General features: G+C 50.3%; 1 pseudogene; it reads right to left on the bottom strand.

Moving 5' to 3' along the window:
* Positions 1-245: 245 nt before the first annotated feature.
* On the bottom strand, positions 246-11,766 carry LOC122679988 (annotated as a pseudogene).
* Between the last annotated feature and the right edge of the window lie 1,573 nt (positions 11,767-13,339).

Genomic DNA, 13,339 nt, shown 5'->3' with positions numbered 1-13,339 from the left:
AGTCCAAAATAAGTGGTTTCTCCCCATACCCGCACCCCCCAGTTCAGGCTCCTTCCTACTCTCTCTCCATCTACCACCTGCATGCACCCCTCCCCTGCTGTGCTCAGCTACAGAAACACCAAACTCCTAACACTCAGCTCCACCAATTTTGTTTTGCAATCTCACCCTCTAGCAAGTTACCTCTGGGGCTTGGCCACTCACGTGTTCCTGGTCCCTGCACTGCTCTGGGATGCCCGAATTGGGGCCTACTTCAGACGCTCATAGATCTGGGTGAGCACCTCCAAATTCATCTCCAGCTTCTGGGCCTGTTCCCTCAGTCTCTCAGCAGACTCTGTCTTTGCCCTACCCTGCAAGTCCTGTGAATCTTTCACCAGGGACCATATGCCAAATGGGAAGAACAAACCTGCAGAGACTCCACCACAAATGCGGGCTCTTCTGGTCATTGCAAAAGCCGTGCCTCCAAAAGCTGCTCTCACTGGCTGGGTGCTTCGGCCAGAGACTCGCCCAGCTACTAACTGAGGGCTGCTTTTGGCCATCCTGATGGCACGGATATGCTTCCTAAAATCTTTCACTTTGTAGAGGCTTTTCCCACTGGAAATCTTCTGGGCTATTCTGTGGAAATCAAGTTGGGCTTCTACAGATGACGTGTTCACGAGTTCCACAATGCTGGTGGACACACCTGTCTCAGCAGCTGCTGCTCCCAGCCCTAATCCAGTGGCTGAGAGTCCCAAACTGATGCCCGCTGTAAAGGGTGCCAGAACCAGGCCAAGGATGGTCAGGATGCCAGATGCAATGCTGGTGGAACTGGCTACCACATTGGAGATGGTACAGTCCCTGTGCGCCTTGTCAACATTGTCTGCACATTCATGCAACTTTTTATGCTCTTCTCCAGCTTCTGTTTAATCTGAGGAAACTCTACTAAAAACCTCTTCTTGTCCGGTTGGTCCAGATATTCATGTAGTACAACTGCCTCTTCCTTGTAACAATGAACATCAAAGGATGAAGAAAGACAATTTGCTTCTCTGTAAAATCGGCTCAACAAGATCTACCTTGCATAAAACAGAGATTATGAATTAAGTGGAAAATTTATTGTATAAATTAAATGAAAATAATTTTGCAAATTAAAAAAAATTTCAACACTGAACCCATGTTTGGACATTGTTGATGCTCCATGTACTTATTCAATCATGGAAAAAATAAATAAAGAATCTTAGGATACTCTTGACTTCAGAGAGGCATTTGACAAAGACGTCTCAGAAGCAGGTCAACACCAACACTTACAAAGAGCTGGTAGAGTGGTAACTCCACAGATAAACTAAGAGAAGTGGGATTAGAGCAGAAAACCTTCACTGAAGGGCCTCAGCATGTGGTGAGGAGTCAACCTGTTCTTTGCCCTTGGCTATTGGGAAGTGGTTCCTAAGCCCCTAGATTAGTCTGGCCGATGCGAGTGTCCTCATCTGCCTGGGCCTTTGGCCACTGGGCAGTCTGGCAAAGTGACATAATGGGGTCTTGTGTCACGTGGTATCAGTTCGGACCTCTGGAGGAGCTGGACTCTAGGGCACTTGTCTGACCTCAGGGAGGGGCTGGAGATGACAAGTCACGGTAATTTGTTTTTAAACAGGGTGAGCATTCCTGGTGAGCAGTGCTCTATGTATCCTGCCACACACTGAATTCAGGAAAGTAACTCATCCTGAGGACAATGGAAGCTTCGTGTGTGAAACCCGCCCAGACTGCCCTGTGGCTGATGGGAACCTGAATCCTGTCCTGTCCTTTCAGTGATCCTGGAGCATCCTTCTAGGGAAAACTCAAACCTGAGGGTGGTTTTTTGGACCCCAGAAATTGACTGTTGGTGTCAAACATAAGGACAGTCCGGGGGACTGTGCCCTCTGATTTTGCAGACTGGTTACTTCAGTGTATGGAGAATTTTTTTAAAATCAAAACTTAGAGCTAGAAGGACCCTTAATGATCATTTTGGTTGGCATCTGCTCTCCCCTAAGCCTGATGACCTTGGCTTTCACAGAAGGTCACTGGGTCCATCCACTGCCCCAACTGACAGGGAAGCAGGAGATGTGCCCTGAGCCCTGGTTCCCCATGGCTCTCCAGCCCACCTCACTGACTCCTGACCCATCACCCAGCTCCTTGACCTCTCAGGGGTCACCAGCTTGCCACCTTAGCTGTAACTTGTCCTGAGCACAATGGAAGCTTCGTGTGTGAAACCTGTCCTGACTCTGTCCTGTGGCTGATGGGAACCTGAATCCCACTCTGCATTAACTGTAACTGGAATTCTGACATCTTCCAGTGCTCAGCACCCCTGACCTCGCAGGTGTCACCAGCCTAACTCACACTTTACCTGTGACAGCTTCACCTGACTGCACCCCAAGGCCATGTGCGACTTTATGGAACATCTAAAGATTCAAGAGGCTTGAGGAAACACCCATCTGAATGGCTGAGCCTGAAGAGCCCAGCACTTGCACAGCTGGTGGAGGAAGTGTTTTCTCTTGGGTGGGGATGCACGAGGCTCCTCAGAATCCCTCAAATGACACACAGTCACAGCCACTCACTGTGACCCTGGAGGGCTCACTGAGTCACACGGCCTTCCCACTGTCAGGGCAGCTCCATGTAGATTAGAAGAGGGTCCCGGATGGAGTGAGAACCCAGGTCCCAGGCAGGTGTGCAGACATGGTCACCCAGGGCCCTCTAGTCCAGCAAGGGGAGATCCTATCAGGGAGGAAAGAAATGTCCCACCTTCCACTCAGGGGACCTCTGCTAGGGTCACAGCCCCTTCAGTTCTGTGTCCTCGGGGCCCACTCTCCTCACTCTCGTTCTGGTCCTGCTGCCCAAGCCTGCCTACTAGTCCTCCAACCTGGACCCTCTGCTCCACCCTGACCCTGGGTCTGACCCTGGTCCAGGCCTCCCTGGGCCTTATGACTGCACTTGGTTCCCCACCTCTGACCTGCAGTTCACTCTGAGGCCATCACCACAATCCATTAGACTGAATTGCTATTCCCACTGGACACAGGACAGATCTGAGGCTCCAAGAAATAAACCCAGAGCCCCAGAGCTGGGCAGGACTAGAGCCAGGACCCCACCAGCTCCACCCAGTTCCTCTCCAGCCTTTCTGTCTTATCGGCCAGCAGGATCCTTCAGGGTTGGTACAGTTCCTAAACAAAGGGCTCAAGTCAGAATCCCTGGGAATGCAAAGTGATGTTGATGTCAGGATTTCCTGACTTTTCACAAAGGAAGTTCTACTTGGTTCTCATCTCCTGGAAGAAGGCCACTGGCCCCTGATTCTTCCCAACAAGATTATTTTAAAAGTTAATATTAACTGAGCACATACTCTGTGTCAGCCATGATGCAAGGTACTTTTCATGCATGATCTGTGTCTTCTGAATAAAACTGAAGTGATGAAGAAAGTAATGGCAAGTAGATCAGTAACTTGTCCAAGGCCACATAACCTGTTCCTTCCTTACAGGTTTCATCTCTTCTTAGTCCGAGGCCATTCACTGATGTGGAGGAAACATTCTTCATGGATTCTCGAGAAGGAACATCCTCAAGCCCACCACACCATAGGATCCTGCCAGGAGGAGGTGTGCCTGCCAGGAGGAAACCAGCCTGGGGCCTGAGGATCTGGGTGACCTTCCTGGTGCACCTGTGCAGTTTACCTGGACAAACTGACCTCAGCCACAAAACTCTCCCAGGCTTTGTCTTGAGCAAGCAGTTGTTGCAGTTTAAGCAAAAATATTCTGAGTGCTAGACAGAAAAAAAGAAAATTGGAGAAATTATGGGGGAAGGTAAATGGTACTGAGGATCAAGTGATCAAAGTTCATCTTTCTGAGCAGCAATGACCTGGGGTACTCTTGGTGGAATCACCTGGGGTTACAGATGGAACTGTTTTCCCCCCACCCCTCAATTCATATGTTGAAGCTTTAACCCTCTGGTGACTATATTTGAAGATAGGGCCTTTAAGGAGGTAATTATGGTAAAATGAGGTCATAAGTATGGGGCCCTAATCCAATAAGATTGGTGTCCTTATTAGACATCAGATCTCTCTCCCTTTCCTTCTGTCTTTCCTGCAACATGAAGTGTTCTTAGTTTTTCTCTTTTTCCTGGATCACTAAGGGAGAAAGGAACCTAGGGCTCACATGAAGGGAAGCCAGAGCACTAAATCTGTGTATTGATTGATTGGGGAGGGGGTGGGCAGGGGTAATAACTGAGCACCTGGGGATCTGCAGGGATATTTGATGCAATCACTTGGTAAGCAGGTGCTTATATACAGGAGCACTGTACAGGTGCCCTAACACAGCTAGGGGAAGGGGTGATTCTGGGGGAGGGGAGAAATTTCCACCTAGAACTAACATATTCTAGGTAGAGGGGACAGCACCACACCTACGCAGAACCTACTGTGTGTCAGGCACTGGCCCAGGCCATGAACACACATTACATTTCATCCTCATAATAATAAAGGGATATATTATTCCCATTTTATAGATGAGATCAGATAGCTGTGCTCCAAGTCACACAGGTGGGAGGCAGAAAAGACCAGATGGGGGTTCAGTTCAGGATCCACTGACCCTCGCAGAGCAGCTGGGTGGGTGGCAGGGCAAGAGTTGAAGGAAAGGCCTCTGTGTTGACGTCCCAGGGTCTGGGGAGCAGGAGGAGGCTGGGCCAGGGAGAGGGCAGGAGGAGCTCCAGGGACCCTGGTGGACCTCCTCTCGCTGCCCCATCTGGCCCTGGGGACTCTCTCTGCTGTCCCCCTCCCCATGGGCTGTCCTGGCCTCACTTCTGAGTCACTTGCTAGAGGGCAGTGGGGGAGAAAGTGAGCACCTAGCAAGTGGATCCCCAAGGAGAAGGCTGGGAAAGAGGATCTGGGGACACTCCCCCATTGGGGGAACTCCACGTGGCCCCTCTGGGGGAGCTCCAGGATGCTTATCCCTCCTCTTCTTGGTTCTTAATTCCTCTGTAGGTTAACTCTGCCTGGAGGAACCACCCTCAATTCTAGGTCACAAGTAGGAACCGTCCAGAGAAGAGGCAGCCAATTACCTGAGTGGTAGATATTAAAGCTCATGGTGGCAGCAGCAGGGTTTCAGAGATGTCCCTTCAGCTCCTTGTCTGAATCAGGCTTGAAGAAGGTGTGGCTTCACCCTTGGGGATGAGAAAACGGGTGGTGGGCTCCATCACCAGTGAGCAGGGGCTGCAGGGAGCAGTGAGGGGCAATGTCTCTGGTGGGTTCCCCTGGGACGGCCACCAGTGCCACCAGGGACTTAACCCAGTGTGGTTCTCTGTCTCCTGGGCTCTGCTGGCCACTAGTTAAGGAAAGCTACTCATCTCCCACCAGTTCTCTCCAAGTCAGAGTCCTACTCTCCTGTTGGGGCACAAGGAGAAGGTAATCAGAGAGGAGACAGCCATCTGTGAAGTCATAGGAGCAATAAAATCAAAGACAAGAACCGCTAGGAAGGAATACTCTGGAAATTCCATGAGGTTGGGAACATTTTCTTTAGTCTTTGGTAATAACTAGTACTGATCCAGAGTCTATGACATGCAGGCTCCTGAAATTCACCTAAATTTCAGTTAGTCCAAGTTTTCATGCTGGTGCCAGAGCCTGGACTTGAACTAAAGCCTTTCTCATCCGAATCCCAGGTTTGTGATGACTATGCTCTACTCCCTTTAATGTGGGCTTCCCAGGTGACCCAGTAGTAAACAATCTGCCTGCCAATGCAGAAGATGCAAGAGACTCAGATTATACCTGAGTTGAGAACTCAGATGCCCTGGAGGAGGAACTGGAACCCACTCCAGTATTCTTGCCTGGACAGAGGAACCTGGTGGGCTACAGTCCACAGTTCACAAAAAGGGACTGAATTTGCACTCCCTTTATTTTTTTTTTTTGCACTCCCTTTAATGTAGAATAATATTTATTTGTGGATAGCTGTTAGTTGGCAAGTGACTCCTTTTATTCCCAAATGACATTTTCCTTCCTTTGCTTGAGTCTCCAACTTGATAAAGCTGGTGCCACAGCCCACACCCTCCTTGTTTCTGCAAAAGCCTTTCTGCCACAAGGGCCTGGAGTCCACTCAGTCCTGGCCTGGATGGCCCCGAACCTGTTTGGGGCCAAGTCCTCTCCACTGTCCTCTACTGACTATTGAACTTTAGGTTGTTTCTAATTCTTTATGTAAGTATTCGTGTAAGCAACACTCTTCTTATATAAAACTTTGCTTGCCTTTTTTTTTTCTATGTCAGATTTTATTATTCCAAAATTAAATGAAAGGGAATATACTTCCTCAAGGGACATTCAGTCCTTGTTTCATCTACTCTGATCTCTTAATTTTCTTCAGGCTCCTTTATAGAAAGTTCCATGTGTGTTTAATTGGGTATGGGACTTAATCTTCACCACTCTCTCAGAAATTTGTACCTTCATCTTGCTTGATGGGAGGAAAACCCAACTATCTCACAGGCCCCAGAGAGGGAAACGAGGCTCTCAAGGAAAAATGACCGAGATGGAGATGGGAGAGACAACAGGGCAGCTAAGCCAACAAGAAACAGGAGTCAGGGAAAAAAATAACAGAAAATGTATTTAAAAACAGACTTCTCCAGTTAGCATTTCAAATGAAATAGCCAACAGTTAACTCCAACCCGCTGTACTGTGTCTATGCTCTTGGAGTTCTCTTGAAGCTGAAACTCTAGCAGCAGCACCAGACATAAATCTGCTAACAGAGAGGTATTATTAAATCTTTTGGTGGTCATTTTTTTTCTCAACACAAATGGACAAATTCTTAAGCCCTGTTACCCATTTTGGCTTCCCTGGGGCTCAGTCAGAAAAGAATCCACCTGCAATGCGGGAGACCTGGGTTTGATCTCTGGGTTGGGAAGATCCCCTGGAGGAGGGCATGGTAACCCACTCCAGTATTCTTACTTGGCGAACCCCCATGGACAAAGGAGACCGGTGGGCTGCAGTCCGTGGGGTCTCAAAGAGTGGGACCCTGTCTCTTCTCTGCTACTCCTCCTGTCCAGGACTGGCAGGGCACCCCCTGCCCTCCTAGATACAGCCTGGCTAAAATATGAGGTGTGGTGACCCCTTATGGGGACATGAAACAACCAGCTTCTCAAAGACACAGCAGAATCCCTGTTGTACCTGCAGTGCAGTAATTCCATCTGTTTTCCTGGTCTGTCTGGATGAAAAGCTCTTTCTGACAGACAGTATTATCAGATTTCTGAGTGTATTTCCTTTATAGGCATCCCCTGCTTTTCAAAAGATTAGCCTCTGCCAATAAACTGTGATGTGAAACCTAGATTGTCTATGCTCTGTGCCATTTTGATCTGCAAAATTTTCATAGGAACCCTGTACATTCTGGTGGCAGGAAACACCTTATTTCCTCATGTCTCCTCACTCCAGCTATGATAATATTACATGAGAAGAGAAAGAGAGAACTGTGGAAAAACATGGGACTTATCTAAAATTTGATACATGCCTGACCCTTGGTTCAGACATTCCAAAGCCTGGGACAGGCTTCTCCAGAGTCCTCCTGTTTCCCAGAAACAGCCTTTCCAGGAAGTGGCCTATCAGAGACTAACAGAGGAGAACGCCCCATATTGTAATCCAGGGCCAAGCGTGGCTGTGGGGCCCAGCTCCCTCCAGCTTCTCGCTCTCTGTTCCCTAACTGCTGCTGCGGACGTCGAGGGGAGAGAGTGGAGTCATACCCAGACTGCCATGAGGCTGCTTTGAAGACCCAAGAAAGGGTGTGCTCCTTTTTGACTGAGCGCTGGAGTGGCTTGCCTTGTCCTTCATCAGGGGATCTTCCTGACCCAGGGATTGAACCCACGTCTCTCATATCTCCTGCATTCGCAGGCGGGTTCTTACCACAAGTGCCACCTGGGAAGACCTTGACTGAGAAAAGCACCCATTAAATATGTCCTGCTTGAAAGAGAAGAAGGAGAAAAGGAGAAAGGGGAAGGAGGAGGAGGAAGAGGAAGAAAGAGAAAGCTTCTAATCATTCCATCAGTGAGTCCCAAAGAGATCTAAATGTAAGCCAGAAGGAAAACACTACAAAGCCCTAGAAAAAAAATGTTCAAAATAAGATTGATTTGAGGAAACCTTTCTAGTCAAGACACAAATCCTATAAGCCATAAAGAAAAGTCTGATTTATTTGTCCTCTAAATATTAAAACATGCAAAGGACACCATAAACCAGGTTAGATGCCAAGGAGAGACCAGCAGACACTTTGCAATACCTAGAGTCAACAAGGTGAAAATACACAAGAGAGGGCCTAAAATCCACAGAAAAAGACTGAAACCAGTTTTTAAAAATTGAGTAACAGGGACTTCCCTGGTGGCTCAGTGGTTAAATCGCCTTGCAATGTAGGGCACGTGGGTTTGCTCTCTGGTCAAGGAACTAAGATCCCACATGCTGTGGAGCAACTCACCCCATTTGCTTCAACTAGGACCTGACACACTCAAATTAAAAAAAAAAAGTATATATATGTATTAAAAATTTGAGTAAGAAGCTGAGGAAACAATTCCCGGGGAGGTGACTTGCCCAGGGTCACACAGCTCTCCATGGGCAGAGTGGAGGCCAAGATCAGACTTTCTGACATGCATATGTGAGGGGGAAACATGGTTTTTGTAACCCCAAAGTTTCCAGCATTGTCTCTGCCTGTAAAACACATAGATCAAAGCCCATGTCCCTCCTGTTAGACTGATGTGTTCACAGTTTGACTTTTTGTCTTAAAATTATAAAACCGAGTTCATAATGTGGGCGTTGTATAGCAAGCCCTGCGTCTCCCCACTTGGGTCTCCTGTTCCTCCCCTCTCAGGCCTCAGATCCCCCCGCAGGGGCTGGCACTGCGCAGGCATTCAAGAGACAAGGTGATGATACACCTGGATTCCTTGTATCTCAAGAGGAAGCCTTTGCTCCATCAGCTGCAGTGAAGCACCTGCGGGCAGCCTCAGGGTGGCCAGGCCGCAGCAGGGGGGACTCTGTCTCCTCTTTCCTCCTCCACCCCTCCATTTCCTCCAGTTTCCCAAAGGGCTGAGCACCTGCAACTTACATCTTCCTTCTGGGGTGTCGGCTCTCGTCTCAGGAGCCCGTGTTCCAAGCTGAGCCCACTTGAGCAGGCATCACCCTCCCTCTGCACTGTCCAGGGGCCCAGGTGGCAGGAGGAAGCTGCCAGACACACCTGCCTCCACATGCAGGCTCTGCCCCTGCTTAGCCTGCTGCCTCAGCCCTGACCTCACCTCTCTGAGCTTCCTTTCCTTCTTCTGTCAACTAGTGACAATCATCATTTTCTTAGTTGTGAGGATGGGGAGGTGGACGGGGGCCCTAACTCCCTGCTTACCCAGGAATCTTCTCTGGCCGAGTGTGAACAAGATCCAGTTGTTCTCAGCTTTGCAAATGCAGCCAGAAGCTGTGTGTCTCTGCAATAAACCACACATCCTGTGGGTCCAGATAAACCTGGAGAACCGAAAGGGGAAATTGAACACACTCAATTCTGAGTCACTTTTGTCAAATATTCTGCCCACCAGGACCCACCCTGGGCTTTTCCCACCCTCCCACTGCTCCCCTTAGAGAAACAAGCCCAAGCTTGACATTCTAGGTCATTCTTGGCTCAGTTCATCCGGCTCTGCGCTCCTTGAAAAAAGACCTGCAATCAGCGCACTGTGAGGCCCTTGGCCTCAGCCCATAGGCTTCTTCCCAGCCCTCTCTGCCTTCTCTACCCACCCACACTCACTAGCCTGCTTGCCTTATTCACCTTCATGCCACCAGTATGAGACCCAGTCCCAGAAAATGCCACCTGCTCACTCCATACTGGTCATACGGCTGCTGCTGAGTGTCACTCCATGAGGATTCTGGGCACTTACTTACAGAGGACCTTCTGCCAGGGTCACCTGCTGCAACCACCTGGGAGATCATGTTCATGCAGCAAAGCCCAAATCTGACATCACCTCCCCTGAGAAGCCCTCTAGGACCTTCCCCTGTAGAGTCCACAGTCCCCTGCTCTGCTCCCATGGTACCTGGGTGAGGGGCCTAAGGCCACTCCTCTGACACTCTGTCCATGCCCCTCCCACCCCTTCTGATCAGATCCCTCTAGACCTAGCCCTGCTGGCAGGGATGGAACTAGTGTCTTTGGTCCCAGTGACCCACAGGAGGAGGCCTGGTCTTGGTGGTCACTGCCATTAGGTGGATGCAGAAGTTCATGGCGGGGGCTGAGAGCATGCTGTCCTTTTCTCCCCTGGCTTATCTCCACTTGACAACTTGATATTTTCTCTCCAAATGGAAGGTTTTTATCAGAAAATCAGCGTCCTGGCGACTCAGAGAAGTCTACAACAGAGAGTTGGCCCTGTCTCCGTTTGGTTCCTGAGCAATGAGCCTCTGTGGATGGAGGGCTGAGCGTGTGCCAGGCGCTGTGCCTGCACCGTCCATGCCTTTCCTGTTGAACCCACATCAGCTCTAGGAAGTACTGGCTCCATTTTACCGGGAAATGGAGAAGCAGAGGTAACTCAGCCTGAGAGTCTTTATACTCAACTGCTGTTGGGCTTTTTCTTTTAGTCCCCAAGCAGAAGAGGCTGCAATGGGCCTACGCCCTTCAGGGAGGCCAGCCTGACCTTCCATTGGGTTGCTTCATCCCAGGAAATGTCCCTGGGCCATCATGGTCACCTGCTCCCAGGTTGAGGGACGGACAGAAGAGTGATGGGTGTTATTCCATGAGGACCACACACTGCAATTTGGTCTTACAATCACCCATAACAAAGGCCAGAAATTTGATCTGATTTTGCAGATAAGGCAGCCTTTGTCGGGGAGAGGCGGGGCCTTTCTTCAAGCAACTCAGAAAACCACTGTTGTTGGGCAGAAGAATATCAGCAGCTCATGTCCTGCAAATGTCCATCTGTCCAAACACCACACTCTCACGCTCTCTCCCCAGTGCTCAGGGCTCAGGCTGGAAGCACTGACACAGAGGGGTCAAGGGGTAAACACGCAGCTGCTGCCCCTCCTGCGGTCCTGCACAAGCCTGCCCTGACCCCACAGGAGTGGTCAGGACTTAAGGGCGCCTCCTCCCTGGAGCTCGGGGTCCTCTGGGGACAGCCGGCGCTGGGTGTCTCCCCTACGGGAGGGACACAAGGAAGAAAGGCAATGGCCAGGGGCTTTCCTGGAAGGACAATCTGAGTACAGTCACTGCTCCCTCCTGCTCACTTTAAACCTCTGGCAGAAATCCAGGAAGCAGGGGGCAGGGAAAGCTACCTGGGTCTCCCCAGGGGACACCTCCTGCCATGAGGGCGCCCAGGCCCTGCTTCCTCAGTGCCCTCCACTGCAGGAGAGCTGGGGGGTCACGAGCAAGGTGTGGGTGTCCCGGGACTCACTTCCTGGCCAGGTAGCCCCTGCAGCAGCCCTGAAGCCGATGATGACGTCTGTGATCTCAGGTCCCACTCCTCCAGGTGGGCCAGCATGCCGGCCTGGAAGAAGACCTTGCTCTGGCCCATGCAGTACAGGCTGCTGCAGAGCTCCAGGGCTTCAATCCAGGGGATGAGAGGTGGCTACTGACCATGTGCCACCACGGAGCCCTGGAGCAAGGCCAAGGCCAGGGGAGGGGCCTGGGGCCGGGGTTGGCCATGCTGGTCTGTGGGCAGCCTCCTCCTGGTGCAGGGAGAGTGGGGGGTAAGGGGACGCCAAGAGGAGGCAGGTGGGGGCCAGCAAGGGGCAGGTCAGGAGTCAGACTCGCAGAGAAACGCAGAAACTCAGCCCTGAAGGCCTTACCTGTGGACGTCTCTGCCCACGTGCATTTCTCACAAAGGGGGTAGCGGACATGGGGGCTCAGGTAACATTGCTTTAGGTGACGAGAGAGACAGGGTTGCTTTTTTTAAAAGGGTAGTTCAAAGTCAAGAGTGACCTGACATACTTAGGAGCCAGAGGAGCAAAGCGCAGGAGGACAAGCGTTGCCAGGCCAGATGTGGAAGCAGAGGGCGAGAACCACATGAGGCTTGAGAACGGCACTGTGTCAGCAGAAGGGTCTCCCCATCAGTGGGGAGGCAAAGGGCAGCCTTGCTTGTCAGGGAAAGGGAAACGGCTTATCCGAGATGTCAGAGATGTAAAGAAAAATAGAAACCCAGGTCTGACTCTAAAGTTGGGATCTTCGCCATTCTCATTTATGTCCAAGGGGAAGGGGATGGGAGGGGGCCTGAAACACAGAGGAGAGGTCCAAGTTCTCCCTCCCCATAAGGGCCTGCTTCCCTGGTATAGAGGTCATGGGGCGCCCTGGACCCTGGAGAGACTGTGGAAGGACAGAAGGAGCATAAGGGTATGATTCTATCAGAAGAGCGCTTGGCTATTTGCAATTCATTTACTTTTTTATCATGTGATTCTCTTGAAGAGGGGCAGAATTATTATTTTATTATGTAGATAGGGATACAGGCAAAGGCAGGGACGCGACTTCTTCAGATCACACAAGTCAGAGAAAGAAGTAAGGCTCAAAAATCATTTCAGACAAGCTCCTGACAAGCAGACTCTCTTGCAGGCAACAACCACACACTCTAGACCTGGTACAAAGTACAGAACACTAAAGTACAGAGTGCAAAACCGCCATGTGAGGGCTCTGGAGAAGGAGCAGAAAAGGAAGATTTTGAGGGGAGTCAAATACAGATTGAATGATGGGCAAAGGGTGAGATAGTCATTTTTTGTGGATTTCTCTTGAAGGCAGCTACAGTTCTTGGTTGGATAGAAGTGACTGAAATTCTAATAAGTCTGCTACCCTTCTGGCCTGAAAAAGCCCCAAGGACAGAGCCCAGAGTAGCCAGTAATCCTCAGTCTTCCCCAGCATCAGGTTCTTTTCCAGTGACTCGTCTCTTCACATCAGGTGGCCAAAGTATTCTTGCCGCAAGAACCCCATGAACATGAACATTAACAGGACGAACTATATGAAAAGGTGGTGCACTTGCTGTTGTGTGTGGGGTGCTTGGACCCAGAACAGGGTGAGGAGGGTCACTTTGTTGGTCTGAGAATAGGGCACATGTGGATCCAGGAAGCACTAAATCTGGAGCCTAATCATCCTACTCATTACCTATTCATCCTTATCCTTCAGCCTGATCTATTGAATCAAGAATACAGTCTCCCAGCCCAAGCTCTTCTGTGCCCTGGGATTTTGACTCTGAATTCTAGGTGCCTGGACCTAAGCCCCCCTGCTGGCAGAGGCCTCAGGGGATAGACTGTGAGCTCCTGCAGGGGGACCTGTCCTGCTTCCTGTCCTTCCTGAAATGCACAGGTTTGGGGGCTTCTTTCCATTCTCTGACCTGCTCCGGTTCCCTCCAGTGGGCCCTCTTCTGTGCTCACTTAGTCAGACTCAGTATCTGTTGCTCAGAA

The sequence above is a fragment of the Cervus elaphus genome, chromosome 22, assembly GCF_910594005.1.
Source record: "Cervus elaphus chromosome 22, mCerEla1.1, whole genome shotgun sequence".
Lineage (NCBI taxonomy): Eukaryota > Metazoa > Chordata > Mammalia > Artiodactyla > Cervidae > Cervus > Cervus elaphus.
This window is presented reverse-complemented; position numbering and strand designations above follow the sequence as displayed.